This window comes from Neoarius graeffei, chromosome 4 (assembly GCF_027579695.1).
Source record: "Neoarius graeffei isolate fNeoGra1 chromosome 4, fNeoGra1.pri, whole genome shotgun sequence".
NCBI classification, from domain to species: Eukaryota; Metazoa; Chordata; class Actinopteri; order Siluriformes; family Ariidae; genus Neoarius; species Neoarius graeffei.
In genome coordinates, this window is record NC_083572.1 from 35,112,514 (window position 1) to 35,137,869 (window position 25,356).

General features: G+C 41.8%; 1 protein-coding gene across 16 annotated transcripts in view; it reads left to right on the forward strand.

The window, feature by feature from the left end:
• chd6 (chromodomain helicase DNA binding protein 6) overlaps positions 1-25,356 on the forward strand; it is a 379,195-nt gene that overhangs the window by 27,303 nt on the left and 326,536 nt on the right. For 10 of the 16 annotated variants that reach the window (XM_060919164.1, XM_060919158.1, XM_060919173.1 and 7 more), the window contains one exon: positions 21,395-21,525. The exons of 5 other annotated variants lie outside the window; for them this stretch is intronic. The gene's annotated coding sequence lies outside the window, so the exon portion shown is untranslated. Of the gene's footprint in view, positions 1-21,394; positions 21,526-25,192; positions 25,224-25,356 lie in introns of all 16 variants that reach the window. One more of the 16 variants, XM_060919167.1, reaches the window with a different exon arrangement.

Consider the following 25,356-nt stretch of genomic DNA (forward strand, 5'->3'; position numbering starts at 1 on the left):
TGCTCTGTTTTCAGGTGTCTTTCTAAGTAGTCTTTGCGGTAAATGACTGCAGCCACCTCAACAAATACCCTCTGATTTGCACCTTTCTTGGGTGCAGGCTTGTGCTGCCTACAAAGTCTGCAGAACATCCCTTAAACAATATAAAAGACCATTCATCTAATTTGCTAAATTAAACATTCACAATTATGTATAATACAAAATACATAAATAAGAATAAATCAATCAATATGCTGATTACCATGCTGAGTATGGTATAACCATGGTTTAAACTGGGGCATAGTTAACCATTCTGGATTGAATCCAGTCTCCCTATGTCCAGTTTTCCTCCTCGCCTCCTCTATCAGAAACATAGAATCAAATCTACTTTCCCCACTTTTTTTTTTAAATTAGCTATAAGTCTATCTGTTTCCACCTCACCTGTTGTTTCAGCAGTAGCTGCCTGTCTTACAGCAGCATTTTGGCTGTCCTCCTGGCCCATCTTCTCTTGAACAGCCCTGAGCAGCACTGAGTTGTTCAGCACTGTTTGATGCTTATAACATTCGAAATTACATTTACTAGCAACAGCCATTTGACAGTACAACTTTATTTCAGACTGATACCTCCTCAAGCTGCTCCGTCTCCTCTAGATGAGGCCTTTTTTGGCGCAGAAAAAACTTCTCAATACTCATCTGGGTTAAAGCAGCAAACATTGAGTCAATGAAATTATAATAGTCAAATAAATACGAAGTTATTATTAGCCTATGGGCATCCTACAGTAGCCTATCTCAACTACCGCATTTTATCTTTATCACATTGCTGCGTTTCCAACGTTATAGGCTGACAGCTGGATGTTCAATATTGATAACGTTATAAGGCTAGCAGTTTATAAAGCTAGCATAAGGCTACCTTTTCTGAGTTACATACTGGGCAGGTGTGTTTGAGCACAGTACATCATACTAACTTTTGGTAGACTCCAGATATCGTTGACCGTCTTCTCTGCGCTAAATATCACGCAGCATTGGGTTTTCCTCGATAGCCCTCGAGCAGTATGCGTGGAGAGGAGGAGTGGGCGAATCAGCTGCCAGTGTGTGTGCATAAGTGATGCAGTGATTGGTTTATCTACTTCACCAATAAAGCTAAAGATGTTTCTTAAAATATTCAGATTTTATGCTTCAGATAGCATCAACTAGGCATCCCCACGAGTATAACAACATTTTATTTAGGCTAGTGGGAAATCCTTATTTATTGTGAATGTCAAGCCATTATTAATAACTTGCATGAATGCTGAAGCAGGATAAACGGGATAATGCAATAAGGCCGGTTCCTCGCATCAAGCTGCTACTGTATGCATCAAAATTGGTTTATAGCCTGACTCAGGGATGTCTGTTTCATGTAAGCCAAGGCTATGATAAAGCTCATCACGAGCATGACGTAGGCTACCTTTTAAAATAAGGGGTCGGAAGGCGAATTGGGAAGGCTGCATTATTTTTAATTAGCCTAACAGGCCTTACTTGCAGTCCGGGTATATGCACAACGGCAGGCCTGTGGACACGCCTCTCTCTCTGTGTGCGCGCGCGCGTGAATGAGAAGAAAGAGCACTATGAATGAACGGAACGATACGCAACGGAATTTTTTTTTTTCAAAATCGCGAGTCTGATTGTGTGGCGCTAGGAATCCATTGTGTGGCGCTGCGCCACATAATGGTCTATGTATGGGAAGCCCTGCGGATCAGTCGTCCTGGTCCCTTTGCAGAAAAACAGCCCCAAAGCATGATGTTTCCACCCCCATGCTTCACAGTAGGTATGGTGTTCTTTGGATGCAACTCAGCATTCTTTTCTTCTCCAAACATGACAAGTTGAGTTTTTACCAAAATGTTCTATTTTGGTTTCATCTGACCACATGACATTCTCCCAATCCTCTTCTGGATCATCCAAATGCTCTCTAGCAAACTTCAGACAGGCCTGGACATGTACTGGCTTAAGCAGGGGGACACGTCTGGCACTGCAGGATTTGAGTCCCTCACGGCATAGTGTGTTACTGATGGTAGCCTTTGTTACTTTGGTCCCAGCTCTCTGCAGGTCATTCACTAGGTCCCCCCGTGTGGTTCTGGGATTTTTGCTCACCGTTCTTGTGATCATTTTGACCCCACGGGGTGAGATCTTGCGTGGAGCCCCAGATCGAGGGAGATTATCAGTGGTCTTGTATGTCTTCCATTTTCTAATAATTGCTCCCACAGTTGATTTCTTCACACCTAGCTGGTTACCTATTGCAGATTTAGTCTTCCCAGCCTAGTGCAGGTCTACAATTTTGTTTCTGGTGTCCTTTGACAGCTCTTGGTCTTGGCCATAGTGGAGTTTGGAGTGTGACTGTTTGAGGTTGTGGACAGGTGTCTTTTATACTGATAACAAGTTCAAACAGGTGCCATTAATACAGGTAACGAGTAGGGCTGCACGATATCAGAAAAATATGCGATATTCGATAACATGACTGAATATCTCGATATCGATATGTATCACGATAATTAAATATATAATGTTTTTCTTACCTCTACTCGCCGTTCTGCCCTGTATCTAGCATTTAAAAAAAACACCCAATGCATCGCTTCCATTCCAACACTATTTTTTATTGGAAAAACATGGCTACACCTGCAATGGTGTCCATCAATCATCTTTAAATCTCTTAATTTTTGTGAGCGCAGCAGAAAATGTCTTAAGTTGAAGTAAACAAAAAACTGAAAACTACATTAAATTAACATAAAGCATTTAAAATGGCAATTTCAGCGGCTCCCGGGAGATGAAGGTGAGCGACACAGATTCACCATAAACTCAAACACAATCTGTTAATAACACATGCGGGTGAGAGAGCAGTGGTGTGTGTGTGAGAGAGAGAGAGAGAGAGAGAGTGAGAGCGGTAGTGTGTGTGAGTGAGAGAGAGAGCGCGGTTTTATGTTTTTATGCTTCTGTACAGCAGTGTTTGTCCCAGTGAGCCGCCCCACCACTGTTTTACAGGTACATGTCTTGCAAAGTACCTGAGTTTGCAGTACATCACCCCTCCTGAATCCAAAGTACTTCCAAATAGCAGACGTGCATTTTTTTTTTGGAAACCAGTTCCTCACCACACTTGCTCCCGCCTTCCGCCATCACCACGAGGCTTTTACTTGTTTTGCAATAGGGGGCGGAGTTATCCCGCGGCGCTTGTTAACATTCAAATGTGATTGGACGGCACAGAAAAATGTGCCTTTTATCGAAATTTAAGTAATTTTTGCGGTATGTGTATCGCAAACTATGATATCGCGATATCGATACTTTTTCGATATATTGTGCAGCCCTAGTAACGAGTGGAGGACAGAGGAGCCTCTTAAAGAAGTTGTTACAGGTCTGTGAGAGCCAGAAATCTTGCTTGTTTGTAGGTGACCAAATACTTATTTTACTGAGGAATTTACCAATTAATTCATTAAAAATCCTACAATGTGATTTCCTGGATTCTTTCCCCCCATTCTGTCTCTCATAGTTGAGGTGTACCTATGATGAAAATTACAGGCCTCTCTCATCTTTTTAAGTGGGAGAACTTGCACAATTGGTGGCTGACTAAATACTTTTTTGCCCCACTGTATATGTATGAACCTATGGCCGTTGTGAACCAATCGGTGAATGTGGCTCACTGGTTTGACCGTGCAGCCTCGGAATCGGACAGCGACTCGGCCGACTCTGATCACAGTGACCCTGGACCTCAACAAGACTCGTGCCCAAACAATTTATCCTGGTAGTTATGATAAATTCCTACTTTTGTCGTAATATGAAATAAGAGCCCATCTGAAGAATAATTAAACCGCCTCCCTAGTGGATATAGGTAACGATTACTTGACAGTGCGCCGGTAGGCCACATTAGCCTGCCATCCGCGGCATTATACTATTTATAGCCTACTCTAAGCAAGGAAATATCCCTTTGTCTCATTTCCACAATGATTGTACAGGATCCCTCAGGATTCTTGACTTGTCAATTGCAAGCAAAAGTAAAAATGTTTACCTCCAATCTTCTCCTTTTTGCTTGAACGTTGCTGGTTCGTTTCTTCTTTGACTGCTTGATTTTGTTTCACTCACAGAATCCACTCTCTCCGCCTCGTCTCCTGTTCCAGAAAAAGCCAACCCTCTGGCTTCACGCACACAATCCACTCTCCCCGCCTCGTCTCCTCTTCCGGAAAAAGCCAACCCTCTGGCTTCATGCGCACAATCCACTCTCTCCGCCTCTTCTCCTTTTCTGGAAAAAAACAACCCTCTGGCTTCATGCGCACAATCCACTCTCTCCGCCTCGTCTCCTCTTTTGGAAAAAGCCGACCCACTCGCTCCGCCTTTTCTCCTTTTTCAGAAAAAGCCAACCCTCTGGCTTCATGCGCACAATCCACTCTCTCCACCTCTTCTCCTCTTCCGGAAAAAAATAACCCTCTGGCTTCACACACACAATCCACTCTCTCTGCCTCATCTCCTCTTTCGGAAAAAGCTAACCCACTTGCTCCGCCTCGTCTCCTCTTCCGGAAAAAGCCGACCCTCTGGCTTCACACACACACAATCCACTTTCTCCGCCTCGTCTCCTCTTTCGGAAAAAGCCGACCCACTCGCTCCGCCTTTTCTCCTTTTTCAGAAAAAGCCAACCCTCTGGCTTCATGCGCATAATCCACTCTCTCCACCTCTTCTCCTCTTCCGGAAAAAAATAACCCTCTGGCTTCACACACACAATCCACTCTCTCCACCTCGTCTCCTCTTTCGGAAAAAGCTAACCCACTCGCTCCGCCTCATCTCCTCTTCCGGAAAAAGCCAACCCTCTGGCTTCACGCGCACAATCCACTCTCGCTGCCTCTTCTCCTGTTCCAGAAAAAAAACAACCCTCTGGCTTCACGCGCACTATCCACTCTCTCCACCTTGTCTCCTTTTTCGGAAAAAGCCAACCCTCTCACTCTACCTCTTCTCTTCCAGAAAAAGGCAATCCACTCTCTCTGCCTCTTCTCTCTCAGAAAAATGTAAAAACTTCTTCCTGAACTGGTCCTGTTACAGTTCACTGCACAACAATAAGGCATGTTTTTTTTTTGGAAATTCCTGAACGCACGTCTGCACTCAAACCGAACGGCAATGCAAGTCAATGGAAGTGGACTCAACTCAAGCGGTTTGTTTGTCTTGAATGATGTCACGCGCCGAGTGGTCACGAAAATCGCCGAACAGAAATTCGCCGCGATCCACACTAAATTATTTTAATTGCTACTTATTAACAATGCTTCTTGGGACCAGAAGAAAATTACAGAGGGTTTTTTAACATATAAAGTTTCAAATGTGCATAAATTGAAAACTGTTGCCTATGATCTTTAAGTAGCCTCATTTCTAAAAGTAAAGATTTGAATTGCTATAAGGTATCACAGGGATGAGAATTTTCCGCCGATCGGCGGATTTCCGACTTTTTCCGACCAAAATGATCGTTTTTGAGCGTGCGCGCGCAACATTAAGGTCTGCATCACGCATCTTAGAATGTGCGCGCGTGAGGGAGACTGTGTGCTTGTTCATGTAGCGCATGCCAGACAAAGTGCATCCTGATTGGGTTACTCAGCAAAATAAGCCAATCAGCTTTCAGTGTGGGCGGGCTTTTATCTCTTTTCTCGAGGACCGGAGTTTTCAGCTGAGTCAGCGCAGCCTACAGGATCGGCATGGCAGAGAGAGCACGCGCGCGCCCCAAAAAACCAAAGCACAAAACCCATTTCAGCTCAGATTACACAAAAGAATCTCCCTGTCTAATAATAATCTCCGTGTCTAATAATAATCTCCGTGTCTAATAATAATCTCCCTGTCTACTAATAATCTCCCTGTCTAATAATTTTCCTTGTCTAATAATAATAATAATAATAATAATAATAATAATATCCCTGTCTAATAATCTCCCTGTCTAATAATAATCTCCCTGTCTAATAATAAAGAAAATAAATAAATAAATAAAATAGCCAAAAATCATTAGCCCCTGGAACCCCTGGGCCCCGCCCCCCTGGGCCATGGGCCCCGCCCTGGTTTTTTCAGACTTTTTAAATATTTTTCATTCTCATCCCTGGTATCAAAATGTGTAACATTTAATGTAAAAAAAGGAGTATTGAATTAAATGGTTTGAACCTGTATTTGTGTTTTGAACAGTGGTGCTTGAAAGTTTGTGAATCCTTTAGAATTTTCTGTATTTCTGCATAAGTATGACCTAAAACAACATCAGATTTTCACATAAGTCCTAAAAGTAGATAAAGAGAACCCAGTTAAACAAATGACAAAAGTATTATCTCATCTCATTATCTCTAGCCGCTTTATCCTTCTACAGGGTCGCAGGCAAGCTGGAGCCTATCCCAGCTGACTACGGGCGAAAGGCGGGGTACACCCTGGACAAGTCGCCAGGTCATCACAGGGCTGACACATAGACACAGACAACCATTCACACTCACATTCACACCTACGGTCAATTTAGAGTCACCAGTTAACCTAACCTGCATGTCTTTGGACTATGGGGGAAACCGGAGCACCCGGAGGAAACCCACGCGGACACGGGGAGAACATGCAAACTCCACACAGAAAGGCCCTCGCCGGCCACGGGGCTCAAACCGGGACCTTCTTGCTGTGAGGCGACAGCGCTAACCACTACACCACCGTGCCGCCCACAAAAGTATTATACTTGGTCATTTATTTATTGAGGAAACTGACCCAATATTACATATCTGTGAGTGTCAAAAGTATGTGAACCTTTGCTTTCAGTATCTGGTGTGACCCCCTTGTACAGCAGTAACTGCAACTAAACGTTTCCGGTAACTGTTGATCAGTCCTGCACACTGGCTTGGAGGAATTTTAGCCCATTCCTCCGTACAGAACAGCTTCAACTCTGGGATGTTGGTGGGTTTCCTCACATGAACTGCTCGCTTCAGGTCCTTCCACAACATTTCGATTGGATTAAGGTCAGGACTTTGACTTGGCCATTCCAGAACATTAACTTTATTCTTCTTCTACCATTCTTTGGTAGAATGACTTATGTGCTTAGGGTCGTTGTTTTGCTGCATGACCCACCTTCTCTTGAGATTCAGTTCATGGACAGATGTCCTGACATTTTCCTTTAGACTTCACTGGTGTAATTCAGAATTCATTGTTCCATCAACGATGGCAAGCTGTTCTGGCCCAGATGCAGCAAAACAGGCCCAAACCATGATACTACCACCACTATGTTTCACAGATGGGATAAGGTTTGTATGCTGGAATACAGTGTTTTCCTTTCTCCAAACATAATGCTTCTCATTTAAACCAAAAAGTTCTATTTTGGTCTCATCCGTCCACAAAACATTTTTCAAATAGCCTTTTGGCTTGTCCACATGATCTTTAGCAAACTGCAGACGAGCAGCAATGTTCTTTTTGGAGAGCAGTGGCTTTCTCCTTGCAACCCTGCCATGCACACCATTGTTGTTCAGTGTTCTCCTGATGGTGGACTCATGAACATTAACATTAGCCAATGTGAGAGAGGCCTTCAGTTGCTTAGAAGTTACCCTGGGGTCCTTTGTGACCTAGCCGACTATTACACGCCTTGCTCTTGGAGTGATCTTTTTTGGTCGACCACTCCTGGTGAGTGTAACAGTGGTCTTGAATTTCCTCCATTTGTACACAATCTGTCTGACTGTGGATTGGTGGAGTCCAAACTCTTTTAGGGATGGTTTTGTAACCTTTTCCAGCCTGATGAGCATCAACAACGCTTTTTCTGAGGTCCTCAGAAATCTCCTTTGTTCGTGCCATGATACACTTCCACAAACGTGTTGTGAAGATCAGACTTTGATAGATCCCTGTTCTTTAAATAAAACAGGGTGCCCACTCACACCTGATTGTCATCCCATTGATTGAAAACACCTGACTCTAATTTCACCTTCAAATTAACTGCTAATCCTAGAGGTTTACATACTTTTGCCACTCACAGATATGTAATATTGGATCATTTTCCTCAATAAATAAATGATCAAGTATATTATTTTTGTCTCCTTTGTTTAACTTGGCTCTCTTTACCTACTTTTAAAGACTTGTGTGAAAATCTCAAAAGAAAGCAGAAAGAAAGAAAGCACAACTTTATTCATTACACACTTGTGAAATTTCCTCTCTGCATTTAACCCATCTGAAGCAGTGAACACACACATGCGCGCACACACACCCAGAGCAGTGGGCAGCCATACTAACAGCGCCCGGGGAGCAGTTGGGAGTTAGGTGCCTTGCTCAAGGGCACCTCAGCCCGAGGCTGTCCCATATTAACCTAACTGCATGTCTTTGGAGTGTGGGGGAAACCGGAGCACCCAGAGGAAACCCACGCAGACACGGGGAGAACATGCAAACTCCACACAGAAAGGCCCTCGATGGCCGCTGGGTTTGAACCCAGAACCTTCTTGCTGTGAGGCGACCGTGCTAACCACTACACCACCGTGATGCTTTAGGTCATATTCATGCAGAAATATAGAACATTCTAAAGGGTTCACAAACTTTCAAGCACCACTGTACTTGCATACAAAATCACTTTTCTGTGAAGTTCAGTCTGCTGTCCTTTTTAAAAAAATTTTCATTGCTTGAAGGGGCTGCTTCACAAATGTGTGGGTAATGGGCAACATGGGGGATACATGGATGTCCCCTTCAACTCTGGGCACTCTGAAGGCATCTTCATCTCGTCTCATCTCGTCTCGTCTCATCTCATCTCATCTCATCTCATCTCATCTCATCTCATCTCATTATCTCTAGCCGCTTTATCCTGTTCTACAGGGTCGCAGGCAAGCTGGAGCCTATCCCAGCTGACTACGGGCGAAAGGCGGGGTACACCCTGGACAAGTCGCCAGGTCATCACAGGGCTGACACATAGACACAGACAACCATTCACACTCACATTCACACCTATGGTCAATTTAGAGTCACCAGTTAACCTAACCTGCATATCTTTGGACTGTGGGGGAAACCGGAGCACCCGGTGGAAACCCACGCGGACACGGGGAGAACATGCAAACTCCGCACAGAGAGGCCCTCGCCGGCCACGGGGCTCGAACCCAGACCTTCTTGCGGTGAGGCGACAGCGCTAACCACTATACCACCGTGCCGCCCGCAGGATAGATATACATGGAAATTAGAGTTTATTAGCGGTTATGATCCGTACAAAATTCCTCAAAATGACTGGAGTGACGGTGCAGATTTGTGGCTTAGTGTTAGCATTCTTCTTCTCTTCGGCCATCCATCAACTCGATGAGGACTAGTTGTTAGGTGATGCAGGAATGCATGTGGGCCATGAGACCTGCCTTTGATGGGCACAGCCTCTGGCAACTGGGGCAGATGAAGTCTGAATTAGTCTCAATGGTATGCCGTCTCTCATGAGCCCGAATGTAGTCTTTTCTTCTTTTCTCTTCCACTGCATTCTTTGCCTTCTTGATGGTGCAGTGCCACTTTCCTCGGTCAAGGGCCTGCCTTTCCCAGGTAAAGTCATCCACTCCAGCACTCATGTGTCTTTTTAGGACATTCTTGTATCTCCCGGGTTTCCCATACATAGACCATTGTGTGGCGCAGCGGCACACAATGGATTCCTATCGCCACACAATCAGACTCGCGATTTTGAAAAAAAAAATTCCGTTGCGTATCGTTCCGTTCATTCATAGTTCATTCTTCTCGTTCACGCGCGCGCACACAGAGACAGACGGAGAGGCGTACTAATTAAAAAGTTCCAGGGATGAGAATTTTCCACCGATCGGCAGATTTCCGACTTTTTCAGACCAAAATGATCGTTTTTGAGATCGATGTAAATCCATTGGGAAATTTTCGGGGGGGGGGGTATGGTTAACGATCTGTGGTCACCTTATAACGCAGACATCCCAAGTCTCCTGGAAGTTCCGGGAGTCTCCCACATATTGATAGTGGCTCCCTGATGCCCGCAAATTGGAGAATATCTCCCGGAATCTAGAGCAAGCGCGTGCACGCGAAACATTAATATCTGCCTCGCGCATATGACTGAGTGCGCGAGGGAGCGCGAGAGAGAGCGCATGCTAGACAAAGAGCATCCTGATTGGCTTATTTTGCTGAGTAACCCAATCAGCTTTCAGTGTGGGCGGGCTTTTATCTCTTTTCTCGAGGACCGAAGTTTTCTGTTGAGTCAGTGCAGCCTACAGGACCGTCATGGCAGAGGGAGAGCGCGCACCCCAAAAAACGAAAATACAAAACCCACTTCACCTCAGATTACACAAAAGAATCTCCCTGTCTAATAAGGGTCAACAATAATGACAGTTTCGCGCAATGTACTGTTTGCAACAGTGATTTCAGCATTGCCCATTGTGGCTTAAATGATTGTAAAGGACATGTTGAGGTGAGGAGTGTCATTTCATGTGCATTATATTTAGATCTACAACAGGCTGTCATGAAAAGACCAAACTTATTGAAGATTTCCATAAAGTAACAATGTATGAATATACATCATGTATATCACATATTTATCAAATACACGTCATATATGTGTGTTTCTTTTATAAGTGAGGTTAGCTTATCTAATGTAGCATGTTGGGGAGAATCATAGTATCATATCTATATTTCTGATAAAATTTTAGGTTTGATAGCATGTATAACTCGTCTACTGATTGCTCATTTCATGTGTGTGTGTGGGGGGGGAAATTGCTGGCATGTGCCGCGCGGGAGCATCTGCCCAAATTTTTTAGGCCGAGATGAACTTAGTTTTTTATTTAAAAAAAATAAAATTCCAATATGTAATGCCCATTGTACATGCCTGTTCTTTAATTCAAAACCACCATCTTGATCTTCAGATTGACCATATGGAATATGTATTACATTACACAACATCCTGTCCAGATAAAACCTAGTTAGTACACACAACAGTTGAAAGGGAAGTGATGAGTGATGTTGAATGTTGCCTGCTTAATATGCAAGACCTCCTGCTACCATGATAACATCAGAAGAACGCTTAAGAGAATTATACGATAGAACTTTTTTCTGGTTTGCACTTCATTTTAAAGGATTAGAGTGTTCAAAGACATGAATAGCAAAAATGCAGAAATATAATACTGTAGAGCTCGTTTATATTAAAAGGTGCATTGATTTTTTGAAATCATCAAATGTGAATTGATTAAAAACAAGTCTCTTGTACCATATTAATCATTTTCACCTGGTAGTACACCAAGAAGGGGAATTTATTTCCAAATACATTGCAACTTTTTGCTGATAAAATTAATGGTTTTGGGGTAAAAAAAAAATAGCCAAAAATCATTAGCTCCCTGCCCCTGGGCCCCGCTGGGTGCCTGCAGCCCCGAAACCCCTGGCTTTTTTCAGACTTTTTAAATATTTTTCATTCTCATCCCTGAATAACACAGCCTTCCCGATTCGCCTTCCGACCCCTTATTTTAAAAGGTAACCTACGTCGTGCTCGTGATGAGCTTTATCATAGCTTTCTTGGCTTACATGAAACGGACATCCCTGAGTCAGGCTATAAACCAATTTTGATGCATACAGTAGCAGCTTGACGCGAGTAACCGGCCTTATTGCATTATCCCGTTTATCCCGCTTCAGCATTCATGCAAGTTATTAATAATGGCTTGACATTCACAATAAATAAGGCTTTCCTACTAGCCTAAATAAAAATGTTATACTCGCGGGGATGCCTAGTTGATGCTATCTGAAGCATAAAATCTGAATATTTTAAGAAACATCTTTATTAGCTTTATTGGCGAAGTAGATAAACCATCACTGCACTGGATTTCTCAGCTATGAATAGGGTAAGCACATAGAAATTCAGTATTCCTTTGTATATTTTTTTTGATGTAATGGAAATTTTTAGTGCTTTGATGAAGAAAATGTACTTTTTTATCCATAGATTAAAACAGACCTCAGGCTCCAAGGGGAACACCTGGCAGCCTGCTTACAAATCTCCATAAATGGTCCCGAACCCAATGACTTCCCTTACGATAGGGCACTTGAGTTTTTTTCAGGAAGCCACACAGAATTAAATGTTCTGATAGGGCATGCAGGCTTTGCACCAATTAGGGTAATGCTTTTTCATTGTTAGTTGCCTTGGTGTTACCTTAAGTGGTTTCTTACATCTAATTGTGATATTTTATTATTATTTTGTTGTTATGTTATACTTTATTTCATTTTAGTATTGGTTGAGGTAAGTGTTGAGTTCAATATTTAAAATAAAAACTTCCAGCTTGTTTTTTGCAATTTATTCCTTGAATGTCAGCTAAAGAATGATTGAAAGATTGCCACCAAAAAGGCAAAAAACTAAGGTAAAAACTAAACTTTAACTTCAATTTTGGTGAGTAATTTTCATAAATTTAAAAAGACTTGTTTTCCACCAACATCAAGCCCAGCAAACTAATGGCCTGCCCTGTAATGTAAAGTTGGGTCGAGGAATGAAACCAGGCAGGGTTCTGGTAAAAATTGTTTTAGCTGTCTTCTCTTAAAGAACTCAAAAGAATTTAGATTGAACTGAATAATCTCAAATGTTTCTTGTAGCTTTAAAATAGTCCCAGCAGGTGACTCTGAAGAAAAATACTGTGTTTGAACACCGCCCGCTGTAAATACTTTGCATATACCCCAATGACCGACTCCACCGACCACCACAACACCACCGTGCACAATTCCCTCATCAGCACAGTGGAGCACCATAAATTGCTACCTGGTCTGTGGAAAACACTGATCTCAGTTTCTGACCTCCACATTTCCTCTTGCCAGTACTCAGTTCTCCATACAGGACTGCTTTGGGGAGTCCGTAGTCAGGCATTTGCCATACATGACCAGCCCAGCGCAGTTGAGAGGCAGTAATAAGGGCTTCAACACTGACAGTCTCGGCTGTCTTGAGCACTTCCACATCAGGAATCTTGTCCTGCCATTTGATACCAAATCTGGTGCAGGTGTCTCAGCTGTATACTCGTCAGTTTCCATATGTGGTGCCTGTACAGTGTCATGCATTCTGTGGAGTACTGCAGTATTGTACACCTTCACTTTTGTGGATCAGCTTATCTCATGGCGAGACCAGAGTCTCTTTTGGAGGGCTCCAAAGGACTTGGTCGCAGCCTACACCCTGTGCTCAACTTCCAGATTTGAGGAGTTATTCTTCGTGACTGAGCTGCCTAAGTAAGTGAAGGATTCACAGTTCTTCAAGGCTTCATCTTTCACAAGAATGTCACATGTAGCTTATGCGCTGGGGCAGGCTGGACCAAGAGTTCTGTTTTGGACTAGGGATGTTAACTGATGACCGTTTGACCGATGGTTGACCGAATCAACATCAACCGGTTAATTTTTTTTTGGTTGTCGGTTAAAAAAAAAATCAATCGTTTTGAAGCTGCCGATTTTGGAGCAGAGAACCTGGAATTCTGTGTTGTAAACGCTTGGGGCATGCCATGCGGTTTAAGGACGACAGCTGACAAATCAGAAACACCCATTCAGTCATGTCCCGCCTTCCCGCCCCAGTTGAAGACAGCTGCCACTCGGCGAAAGAAGTCTCAGTGTTGGATTACATTTTACTACGTAACATCAAGGAAATTCTTGACTATCAAAGAAACAAGAACACGGCGCATGAATGAAGTCGATGGTTGATTAGTCTGGTGAATATTAAAGTGCTGATGACACGTTTTTGACATCTTTGGCAATGTTTTATAACATAAAAAGTAATTCCTGATGATCCATATATTAATTCACGAAGGCGCCTATTTTACAAGTTATGATAAAAAATGCGGCTATTTGGGCAAATTTGACGGGGCTGCAGCACCCAGGAGACGAAAGAGGAGGAGGGGCTATATGACATCAGCGAAAGAACCTTCCTCCTAACTTACCAGTTTGTTGTTGATGCGAGAGGTGTTCAGGTTATCATTATTAGTATTATTATTATACATTATTATTTTATATATATATATATATATATATATATATATATATATATATATATATATATATATATATATTTATTTATTTATTATGCCTTCGCGTTGTGTTGCCGGCTTTTGCTCCAAAACCCACAAGGATGGGGTAAGTTTATTCAAGTTTCCCAGAGATCCCGAGCTGCATGCGAAGTGGGTGAAGCAAGTCAGGCGCACTCGTGACAAGTGGGAGCCCTCACCAACATCCGTCCTGTGCTCTGAACACTTCGATTTGGATTGTTTTGACACCCTTCCCAGCTTAAAGGAATCTCTTGGGTGTTCAGTTCAGCACAAACGTGTGCTGCTACCATCAGCAGTGCCTACAGTATTCCGGAGGGGGTCTACTAGTAGCTATGCCGGATCCAGCAGTCGCCTGGGACAAGGCGACTCCTCCAAACACAGTCCAACTGTCAGAACATGTGTTGAGAAACGACATAAGATAAAGGTATGTAGAGCTATAGAGTGCTCCGACATGATGCTAAAAATAGTAACCATGCGGTCTGCGCGGCCATCTTGGAAGTGACTCGCTCCAGAGCGCTCATAGAGTACACATCATAGAGTACACATTCATGATAATCATAAATGTAATCATAAAGTCGGCGTGATATCAGTCATGTATTTGCTTGTGAAAGCTTGTTTCTCAAAGCAAACACTGAGGGAAAGCTAACTTAGCCAGACAAGTAGGCTACAGATTGTCATTTGCTTACGCCGATGTAGGTTATCAAATATTTTTGCTTCATTCAAGGATAAAACTAAGAAGCCATAAACTAGAAGACGTGCCTGCCAATATTATCCTAAATGTATCACGGATCAGGCATAGTCGTAAGCTTATTATGTTAGCCGTTTGCATGCTCCATTAGGAACTATGTATTCAGTGTAGCATACGGCTTACATGATATAAGCAGTGTTTACACATGCAAGACAACAATACACAATATTAATTCCGTAACATTTTGAACAAATATGGGTTGACCTACCAATCCTTGTTATCCAACCTTGTGGTGTTCAATGCTGGGCTGTCTGCCTGTCCGCTGTCCATCTCGGGGTCGGAGTCGCTCTCAGATTGCACAGTAACAGGTTCAAACCTGTACGGTTGGATGCACCCGTGTTCGTCATCACTTGATTCTTCCGATCTATCCCACTCACAACACAATTCTAGACTCCCAGAAGAGGAAGAGCTAGAGAGTTCACCGGCGTTTTCATGCGCCATTTCCATTGAGTAGACAGCCAGTGAACCGCAGCGTGTTCTTCCACTGACGTCACAACATGGCCGCGAGCCACGGACCCAGTTTTCTTGCGCTGTGCAATTAAAAGTTGGATATTTGCGTAACAACAGCTTCTTTTCACGTAATTATAACAGAAATCTAACATGTTTGCCATGTTGTATAGTTTATTTAAGAAATTGCATAGAGTCATGTTCGTGTCATCAGCACTTTAATGTCAACGTAATAATAATACACAAGATCTGAACTAAAACCTGGTTACTCACTGATGTTACTTAGCATCAGACAGTTGCTATATTAGCTTAGCGGCTAATCAGCTCAGCTCCAGCTATCCCATTCCCAATGGCTGTGCACAATTAGCAGCCATGTAACTGTAATATCAGTAGCTGGAAAATAATTGCAGTATGAGGTCTCTGTGGCTCACTTCGAAGAAAAGTGCCTAGTCCGTAGCAGTATGCAATATCAACACACAGCCTACTGCAGTTAACTGTAAACACCAGGGGCCGTATCGCTAAAACGTCCCATCTTCAATGAAAAGTTAAGATGGGACAAGTGTATGATAGGATTGTTTTCAATAGGCTACTCAATGCAAGCACCTGTAGTGACTGAGCTAAAGCTTGCCACTTAGAAAATGACGGCAATTTATTGAGAACACGTTCACACTGATATTTTTAATGCCAAGTTGCAACTTAACAAAAGTGCGTGCCCCTTGCTGACACGGCCGCAGACACAGACCCGGGTGGAGAAGGACAAGGAGGAGGGGTTGAGGGGGGATTTCACGCTTCTCACGATGTCTCTAAGCTGGAGCCATTTGTCCTCTGCTCCAATACAAACCCCTCGACATCAGTGCCGCATTTGACTAAATGTTTCGCGCTGTAGAAAAGGTAATGTGAGTGGAGGGCAGCGACTGGGACTGAATGTGCGGATGCTCGCAGTTAGATTTAGAATAGATTCTAATAATTCCAATTCTAGAATTTTAAACTCATAGGTTAACCGACTTTAACCGGCTAATGAGGCTCGGTGGTCGGTCAAGATTTTTTTTAGTTTTCGCCATCCCTATTTTGGACACATTGATCTTCAGCCCAAAGAGGGTTGCCGCTGCACTGAATCTATCCACAATTCCCTGAAGATCACCTTGATTAGTAGCCACCAGCGTTCTTGGTACGCTGTGGCAGAGGAACCAAGCACAATAGTCAATAGCACATCACCTGGTGGTACGCGTTAGCATTAGCATTAGCTACATGTTGGAATCTACATTCTTTTTCCTAAAATGTCCCGACATGGAAGAACAGTTTAAAAAAACTACAGAAGCAAGAAAACCTTCTTTGTGTAAAGACTTTTCCCCCCTACACACAGGGCTCTACAGTGTGCACATTTCACTCGCATTTGCGAGCAAATTTTTCGGCATGCGAACGACGAAAAAACCACGCGCATTCGTGCGAGGGCTTCTTGCGGCCGACAATTTAGGAAAGCACTGAGCACAGACGCGACGAGTTTAACATTCTAAAATGTATCAAACGTTAAACTGCAAAGTATGTAAATCCAGCGCTGGATAGCCTACCTAATATAGTGTAACGAGTAATGGCCTGTATTGTTGTGTGTGTGTGTTCAGTGTTGTGTGCGCGCGTGTGTGTGTATGTGTTCTGCCTGCGCCTTGCTCCGTGTCTGTAGTTGCATGCATTGCCTCTGTCTTGCACTGCGGTGGTTCCCACGGTAGCCGGCGGGGGGAGAGTGGAAAAGTTACATTTTTTTTGCCATTCTGCCATGCTAGTGCGTTTTACCGGGACATGAGATTTCAGCATTTTTATTCTTCTCGGTCTGTAGCTTGAATAAGTTTAGGCTACTGAATAACACTTTCAGTTAAAGTTGAGTCTGGTGCTTTTGTGCTGACGCTACAATAGCCTACTATCACAATAAATATCCCCCGTAACATTTCCCGTTTTCTACTCATCTTTCTGTGATTGCCCCTCTTTCCCACGGTTGTATGTTGTGGGTGTGGCATTAGGTGGGAAAAATGCTTTTTAGGGATTCATCAGATCATTCAACTGAGAGATAACTGAGAGCTGGTTCGGACCGAGCTGAGAAATATATTCGCTATGCAGAGAATAACGGCGTTTTTTAAAAGCAATGATGGTGGAAACAGAATACACTGTAAACCCTGATAAGTTGAGTTTACTCAAACAGTGTTTAGAAACTGGTTGCCTTGAAATTTATAGTACATTAAACTTCAGATGTCTTGTAAATGTAAATTGCTTTACCATGCAGCATGAACTAACCATTTTAAGTTTTTTGTACTTAAAAGCCTGATAAGTTGTATTTACTCAGTGTTGGGAAACTGGTTGCCTTGAAATTTATAGTACATTAAACTGAAATATGTTTATTTGATTGAACTTAATATTTAAACTTTCCTAGAATTCATCTTTAGTGATTATACTTTACATTTTAACTTAACAAGAATTCGATTTACCTGTTAAAGCAATAAAACAAATGACAGTGTATAAAGTTTTTCCATTACATTTGTATTTTATTAACAAGAAGTGCACAATAAACATTGAAACATGTTTTTTCTTTAACCAGATATGTGCTAACATTAATACGTAGCCCCTTAACATTCCCCGTACTGCCAGCGGGACGCTGTATACTTACATTATCCAAAAAGTTTTTTAAAAAAAGTGTCCCATTCCAAATCCAGAGAGCTCTCCACAGTGACAAAAGCAACTTAGCCAACAGATGAAAATGACGTGAAATTGGTAAAATACCACCTGTAACTATCAAACTGTAAAACACACGATTTCCACTGCTCTTAAAGTTAAAACAAACATTCCCACCGACAGTGAGGATCCAAAATACTAAGTTCAGAGAACAAACGTTGGCTGAAGCTCACTCTGAATTTTACCAAACCTCACGTAACTGCTGCTGATCTGTGAAAGTTAAAATGGCGGCTTCACAACTCTGCGCAGATTAAAAAAGAGGTGTGGTCATGACTAAAACTTAGAATTTTAAGGCCATTCAACTTATTAACACTTTTGACTATGTGTACAAATTAGTAGAATATACTTAATATTTTTTAGTAATGCAATCAAACTTAAACTTTTACGTACATTGTAATTAAAACATTTAATTAAATACAAAGTCCGGGCTTACAGTGTAGAATAATGAGATGGAAAGCACACACCCCAGTGCAAACATTTAGATGGGAACATACAACACAGCAGAAAAACAAATAATATACAGTATATACAAATGGTACATGTCACAACACAGCAGAAAAACAAAGAATATATATATATATATACAACTGGGCGTGTTGAGTTGCAGATGTTAATTGCACATTAGTTATAGAAACTCAGTTCAGCTACAAAACTCAGGATATTGCACTGTATTTGGTATTGCATTGTATTGGGTATAGATGTAAAAGTGTAGAAATATAAAATATACAAAAGCTATAAAAACTAAAAAGTTGCTCTGTGAGGTTGCACTGTAATAAGTATTGCACTGTATCAGGTAAGTGTGAGAATATTGTCCTTTTAGGTCCTTGTTGGTGCATTGTTGCACCTGCCAGAAGTGGCATCAGTCAGTGCATGCAATTAGCCTTTTTCACATTACGTCACTTGCAGAAGAACCTCACATCCGTTTTCAGCCTTTTGAATGGAAGAAGAGGCGGCATGCTAATCTGCTGGCTAACAAGTAGCAACCATAGAAAGTCAGTAAACTTCCTTTCCAAAACAAGGCAGATAGGTGACTGGAATGGTCGCTAACAATACGTAACGATAAACAACAATGCACAATATTATTATCAATCTTATCTGTGAATGACACAGTTTTGTTAACATATGTTGCCGCCGTATACCTCTTCTTCCATTCAAAAGGCTGAAAACGGATATGAGTTCCCCTGCAAGTGATGTAATGTGAAAAAGGCTAATTGTTCAAGGTGGTTATGGCCTGTGGGAAAAAACTGTTTTTGAGTCTGTTGGTCCTTGCTTTGATGCACCTGTAACGCCTGCCTGAGGGCAGCAAGTCAAAGAACTCAGAGCCAGGGGTGGGAGCTGTCCTTGATGATGTTGTTAGCTCTGCTGAGCTCTGCTCTCTGTTTAGCTACTGTTTGTTCATTCATTCAGTTGTTCGTTATTCATTTGTTTGTTCATTCATTCATTCATTCGTTCATTCATTCATTCTCAATTGAATTTTGCGTTTTATGTGTTGGTGTGTCTAAGGTTTGCGCTGCAATAAACCTTTAAAATGAAAACCTACTTGTGCTTGTGCCCCCATTTTTTTCCCTGTGCGCCTAAAATTTTTAACTTGGGAGCACGTGTGCTCCTGAAAAAAAAAGTTAGTGTAGAGCCCTGCCCCTACATTAGCTTTTGGGAACAGAATGTTGCGAAAGCCAAAGCGTTTACTCTCAAAGGGCTCTGGCCTAAACTGTGGGCTAGATGGTATCCCCACCCCTCCATGTCTCATCAACCCCAAGGACAGCTAGTTACAGAGCTATTTGCATGCTGTCATTCATACAGTGATGCTTATTATTGTTAAAACAATATCTGAAGTGTTATTATTTGTCAAATAAAAAAAATCTTGCTCTAGACTTTCAATGTTGTAAGTTTATTTTAATTTTATCTAATAGTGGATGGTACAATAATTATAAACACTAACAGAATCGGCACATTCCAGTTGTAGCTGTAGTCATACAGTAACTATAATCATCCTTGTAATAATTACTTCAATAAATGGTTAATGTTCAGTTCCCTCTTCATTAATTCTCGATTCAAAGGCACAGCTGAGTCGCACAGGTTGATCAGTGTGTAATGGACAGTAACAATTTTATCCAAAATAGTTTTTCCTGCCTTAATTGATTTATTTCCTTTTCACATGTGTGCAGCAGTTGTAAAGTTCAGTGTGTTTGTGTAGAACTCTCTTGAACTGTAGGTTCAATTCTACACTCTGGTTCCACGGTGACATTTTGCACAGGACTGTGTTCCTTTGATAACAGAAACAAAGCTCCAACATTATTATTATACTCGTTCAAAACTCTCCACAGCTTAATATACCCTAAATTATTAATTCCTCTGCTACTAGAACTTCTTTCTTTCTGAATGTGTCTGCATATATTGGGGTTATGGTTTTGTGGATTTATCATAATTATGCTGCTTCATCAATTAAAAAAATAAAATAAACTGCATTCCATCCTCTCCAAAATAAAATAGCTCTGGGCAAGTGGAATTGTTTTTCAGGCAAGTATGTTTTGGGTGCTGCTTGCCCATTGGGCAAGTAAGGCTGGGAGATTTTTTTCAAGGACTGGCATGGCATTTTCCTATGTCCCGCAAGAACAATGTCATATAGACAAGATCTGATCATTTTGTTGTGCTGAAGGTTGCTTTCCTCCATTTTGAGACCGAATATCCTGCCTGTTGAGGTAAACAGTATGGCCCCACGGAAGCAGCTGAATGCAATGAGCTTGAACTAATTAGCATAGTTATGGAACCAGGTCACACCAAGATGGCGACGTGTGGAAAACATTGTGACTCTACATTGACCTCAGAGAGTTTTGAGTCGCAGGGATGTAATTTGTGGTTGACATTCGCGAATAGATCTGGGTCTGTCTCAGAAACTGGGTACTGTGGGGGCACCCCACTAAATATACTCAGTCAATAAACTATACGGTTTTGAATGGTGATGTTGGTTTTAATTTGAAATAAAATGATGAAAGAAATAATACAGATAAAACTAAATCTTTGATGTGAATATTCAGAATTTGGCAAAAATTCTGCAAATTTGTGAAAAATGGCGGCTTGATCTGGGACATGATAAATGGTTGACTACATCGCGTTCGCTTAAAAAGGTTGTAGTCCACTGAAAAGTCTACAGTTATCACTAATTGTATTTTAAGTTGTAACTTTATACACCTAAGGATTGGTGCGCTCACAGAATAATCATTACCGTAATAAAACATCATGCAAAATATTTGATCACCGTTGTAACTCCATTTTCTGCATACCCAAAACCAATACGATCGTGTGTTTTGATCTAAACGGAAAGCCTCAGGGTCAAGGTCACTACCTCACCAAAAGTAGTAACTTTAATTTTTATATGGCGTAGTGACTTTAAGTTATAAATCTGCAATTTTGTTTTCTAAAACGAAAGCTGAAAGTTAGGTATAAAATATGTTTCTTACAGAATATGTTATGATGGTAGCTGGTCTTGTATGAATTTCTGAGCTATAAAATGAGTTGTGGTCTATTTTTTACCGTAGTGTGTTATTTGTGTGCAGGGAAGGACACACATTAACAATTTGCATGTGTAGAATGGAATTTTCCACTCCAACAGTTCGAAGTTGATCGTGCTTCCATTTGCGGTCTTTCTGTTACACGAGTGATCTGTTCGGACGTCATCACTGAAAAGGTGAGTTTTGACAGTTTTTTATTTTGTTTTAGTCTTGCAGTATAAGGCAATAGAATGTTTCTTTTTCATCTTACTTTCATATTTCGTAGTGTTTGTGTATTTTTCGCCAATATTTTGCAACCATGGTCAATTTAGATCGAACTTTTGATCTACAGCCAGTCATTTTGCCCCGCCTCGCGCTCTGTCCGGTGCGGTAGTGATGTCCCGTTGCTCGCACGCCGCAGCAGAGACCTGCGTGACCTTAGTCGCTGTTCTTTTACCACCGCCATTATTCTCATCTTTCCGGTGTGTTCTTGAGTTTTCCATTGCGTCCTATTTCGCCATATCAAATACCCAAAATGTATCCTGTTATTCATATTTAAGTGAATAATCAATTCAGTCATCATAACTTGGCATTTTTAATCCAAGCAATCAAAAAGAGGAAATTTATTCAATATTTTCACTCATCTGTGAAGGAGGGGCTTTAATTCTTCATGATGTAGTTATTTTATATGTAAATCAATTTTACAAAAGCGTTTGAATTGTAATAAAAAAAAAATTCCACAGTGGAGGCCAGATAAAGCAAGATACTATCTTTTATTCTTATTAAACATGACAAAAGAAACATTGAGTGTTAGGTAAATGCAAAAAAAATAGTAAAATTAGAAAATGTATTTTTTGACCATAATGTCCCAAATGAGAGACCAGTTTCTGAGATGGACCCATCTGTGAAACAGTTAGCAGTTATTCCACGAAATTGAGTCGTACATAAGCTATAAGCCATGTATGATGGGATTGAGTGGAATAACTGTTTTATTCTATCCACATTCACTGGATTTTGAGAAACAGCATTTTTTTTCTATTTTTTGCAAATTTGATAAATAAAAACTTTATACAAAACGTCTGACAAAATCACGTCCGTTTAGAATGCAAACAAGCCGGCGAAATGACAGTAGCAATTTGTGAAAAATGCTATAATAATTATTGAAAAATAAAAAAGATATGTTCTTACCATGAAATACTTTAATTCCATATTTTTGTTGCTTTTTATTTTTTGGGGTTTTGTTTTCGAGTAGAGTTTTTATTTCGTCCTTGGTTGGTTCAGCAACATGCTCTGCCATTTTCTTCTTCTTCTTTAGGCTTTTTTGGCAGTTGGTAAACCAACTTAAAGGTGCATTACTGCCATCGACTGGGCTGGAGTGTGGAACATGAGATATTGGGAGGGGGGAAAACTATATTCTTTCAGCGATTTCTGTTTCTTTTAAATACTTGATAACAAAGTGATATGTCTGAGTTGATGCGCTCCTTTGATGTGCATTTTGTTTTTCTCTATTCACAGTATATGAACTGATAGCCTAGTAGTAGAGTAGCCAATTAGAGCGCGCGATTGCTCATATCCAGTGAATATGGATAGAATAAAAGATTAATATATCTTTTCTCTGTTACTGCTTTTGTGTTATCGTTTCTTTCGCTGTAAGATCAAAACATTAGGTGTGTATATAACTCTATACTCAGACTCACCAATCCAAGACAAGCGCTGCAAATTCATCAGATTTTGTGTCCGTTTCATCTTTCAGTTGATTCCAACGGTCGAGCTGTTCCTTCATGAAAATTCTTGCAGACAGCCTTTTGGGTTCCATCTCTTTTTTGGCACGTTTTCTAGCTGATTTGCTTTCATATTTTCGTTTTCCACTAGCTTTTAGCTGGTCGGAGAGTGGAGTCCGTCATGTTTGCCCATGCCGACTTGTTTTGATTGAAAGTAGGTCAGACACGGTGATCACGTGATATTGTTGTTCACTTGATTTGGCAATGTCTGGAATCATAAAATGCAGGACGCATTTTATCTCAGCAAAACATTTACACAGAGTATACACGGTGTGTGCAACAGTGCAACTCCTCAATTTCAACTCAAATCAACTTCAAATCAACGGGAAACATATCAAAACTCCAACAGCAATAGAAATAGAACATTTTTGCCCAGAATTCAACTTTGCAATCAGAACCTTTAACACACTTATTTTTTCACTGCTAGTATTAGTCTTATGGCCCTTTTCCACTACCCTTTTTCAGCTCACTTCAGCTCGCTTCAGCTCACTTCAGCCCGACACGGCTCGCGTTTCGACTACCAAAAACCAGCACGATTCAGCTCGCTTCAGCCCTGCTTAGCCCCTAAAACTCGCACCGTTTTGGAGTGGGGCTGAAGCGAGCCGAGTGAGGTTGGGGGCGTGAGCAGACACTCCCCTGTGCACTGATTGGTGAGGAGGAGTGTCCTCACATGCCCACACACGCCCCGCGAGCGCGCTGGGATCTGTAAACACCGCAAACCCGGAAGAAGAATAATTACGAATTACGAGAATTTCTGAAGCCTTATGCGCCTCGCCTCATCTATACGCTCTTGCCAGTATCTGTTGGCGTTGTCGGTGACAACAAGCCACAGCACCAAGACCAGCAACACTAACGGCTCCATGTCCTCCATGTTTATTGTTTACTATCTGGGTTGTGGGACTACCGCTTAAAAGATCACTGATGTCACTGTTTGCGCTGCTTAACGACATCACCTAACGTCCACCCACTTTCGCTAACTCCACCCAATGTGTCCACCCACTTCCAGCCAGCACGGTTCAGTGCGGTTGTAGTCGAAATGCAACTCCAACAGCCCCGCTCAGCTCGACTCAGCACGGCACGGCTCAGACTGACTCAGCCGCGTTTGTAGTGGAAAAGCGGCATTAGGTTTTGTTAACTCTATTAACCCTGGGACTATGAGGAGATATTTGTTGAATTTGGCAAAGTGTATTGGATTAGAATCAAGACTGTACTATACATACTCTCTGTCCTAAACATGAAAATGTATTTATAGTTAATGTGCAGTGCTTGAAAACAAAATCCTCGGTAACAAGATTCCTTCATGGCCATTATTTTTGAGGGATTATATGGTGCCTTCTTATTGGCCAAGGGAATGTGTGTATTACCCACAATGCACTGTCAGGATGTCAGTTATAACATTGTGAAATACTTTACAAATAAGAAATGAAATGGTTTTCATTACATGACTACCAAAGATATTCTTTAAAGTGTGCCTTTCTAATTCCAATAGAATGAATTTGATCTAGATGCAGTGAGGAAGCCAATGAGCAGACTGCATTTATATATATGTATATATGTGTGTGTGTGTGTGTGTGTTATTTACCAGCTGGGAGGTCCGTATCGTGAAATACCGTGACCGAGGTCTTGAAAGTACTGACCAAGGCCCTCTGGGCCGAGGTCAGTATTCAAGGCCGAGGTCACGGTATTTCACCATACGGACCGACCTTAAGCTGGTAAATAATATCTCATCTCATTATCTCTAGCCGCTTTATCCTGTTCTACAGGGTCGCAGGCAAGTTGGAGCCTATCCCAGCTGACTACGGGCGAAAGGCAGGGTACACCCTGGACAAGTCACTAGGTCATCACAGGGCTGACACATAGACACAGACAATCATTCACACCTACGGTCAATTTAGAGTCACCAGTTAACCTAACCTGCATGTCTTTGGACTGTGGGGGAAACCGGAGCACCCGGAGGAAACCCACGTGGACACGGGGCTCGAACCCGGATCTTCTTGCTGTGAGGCGACAGTGCTAACCACTACACCACCATGCCGCCCTGGTAAATAATATATTTATTTTTTTCTTTCCCAAATTCTAACAGAAAACGAGAGTGCCCGAAAGGGAAAAACGAGGTGAGACGCCATTTTGAATCCTCATTCACGGCTGTAATGCAAATTGCTTTCTCCTCAGTATACAAGTGCACTTCTTCCATGGCAGGAAAAAAAAACCTACATTTTGCCCCTTATGGAGTCCCCTATTTATACA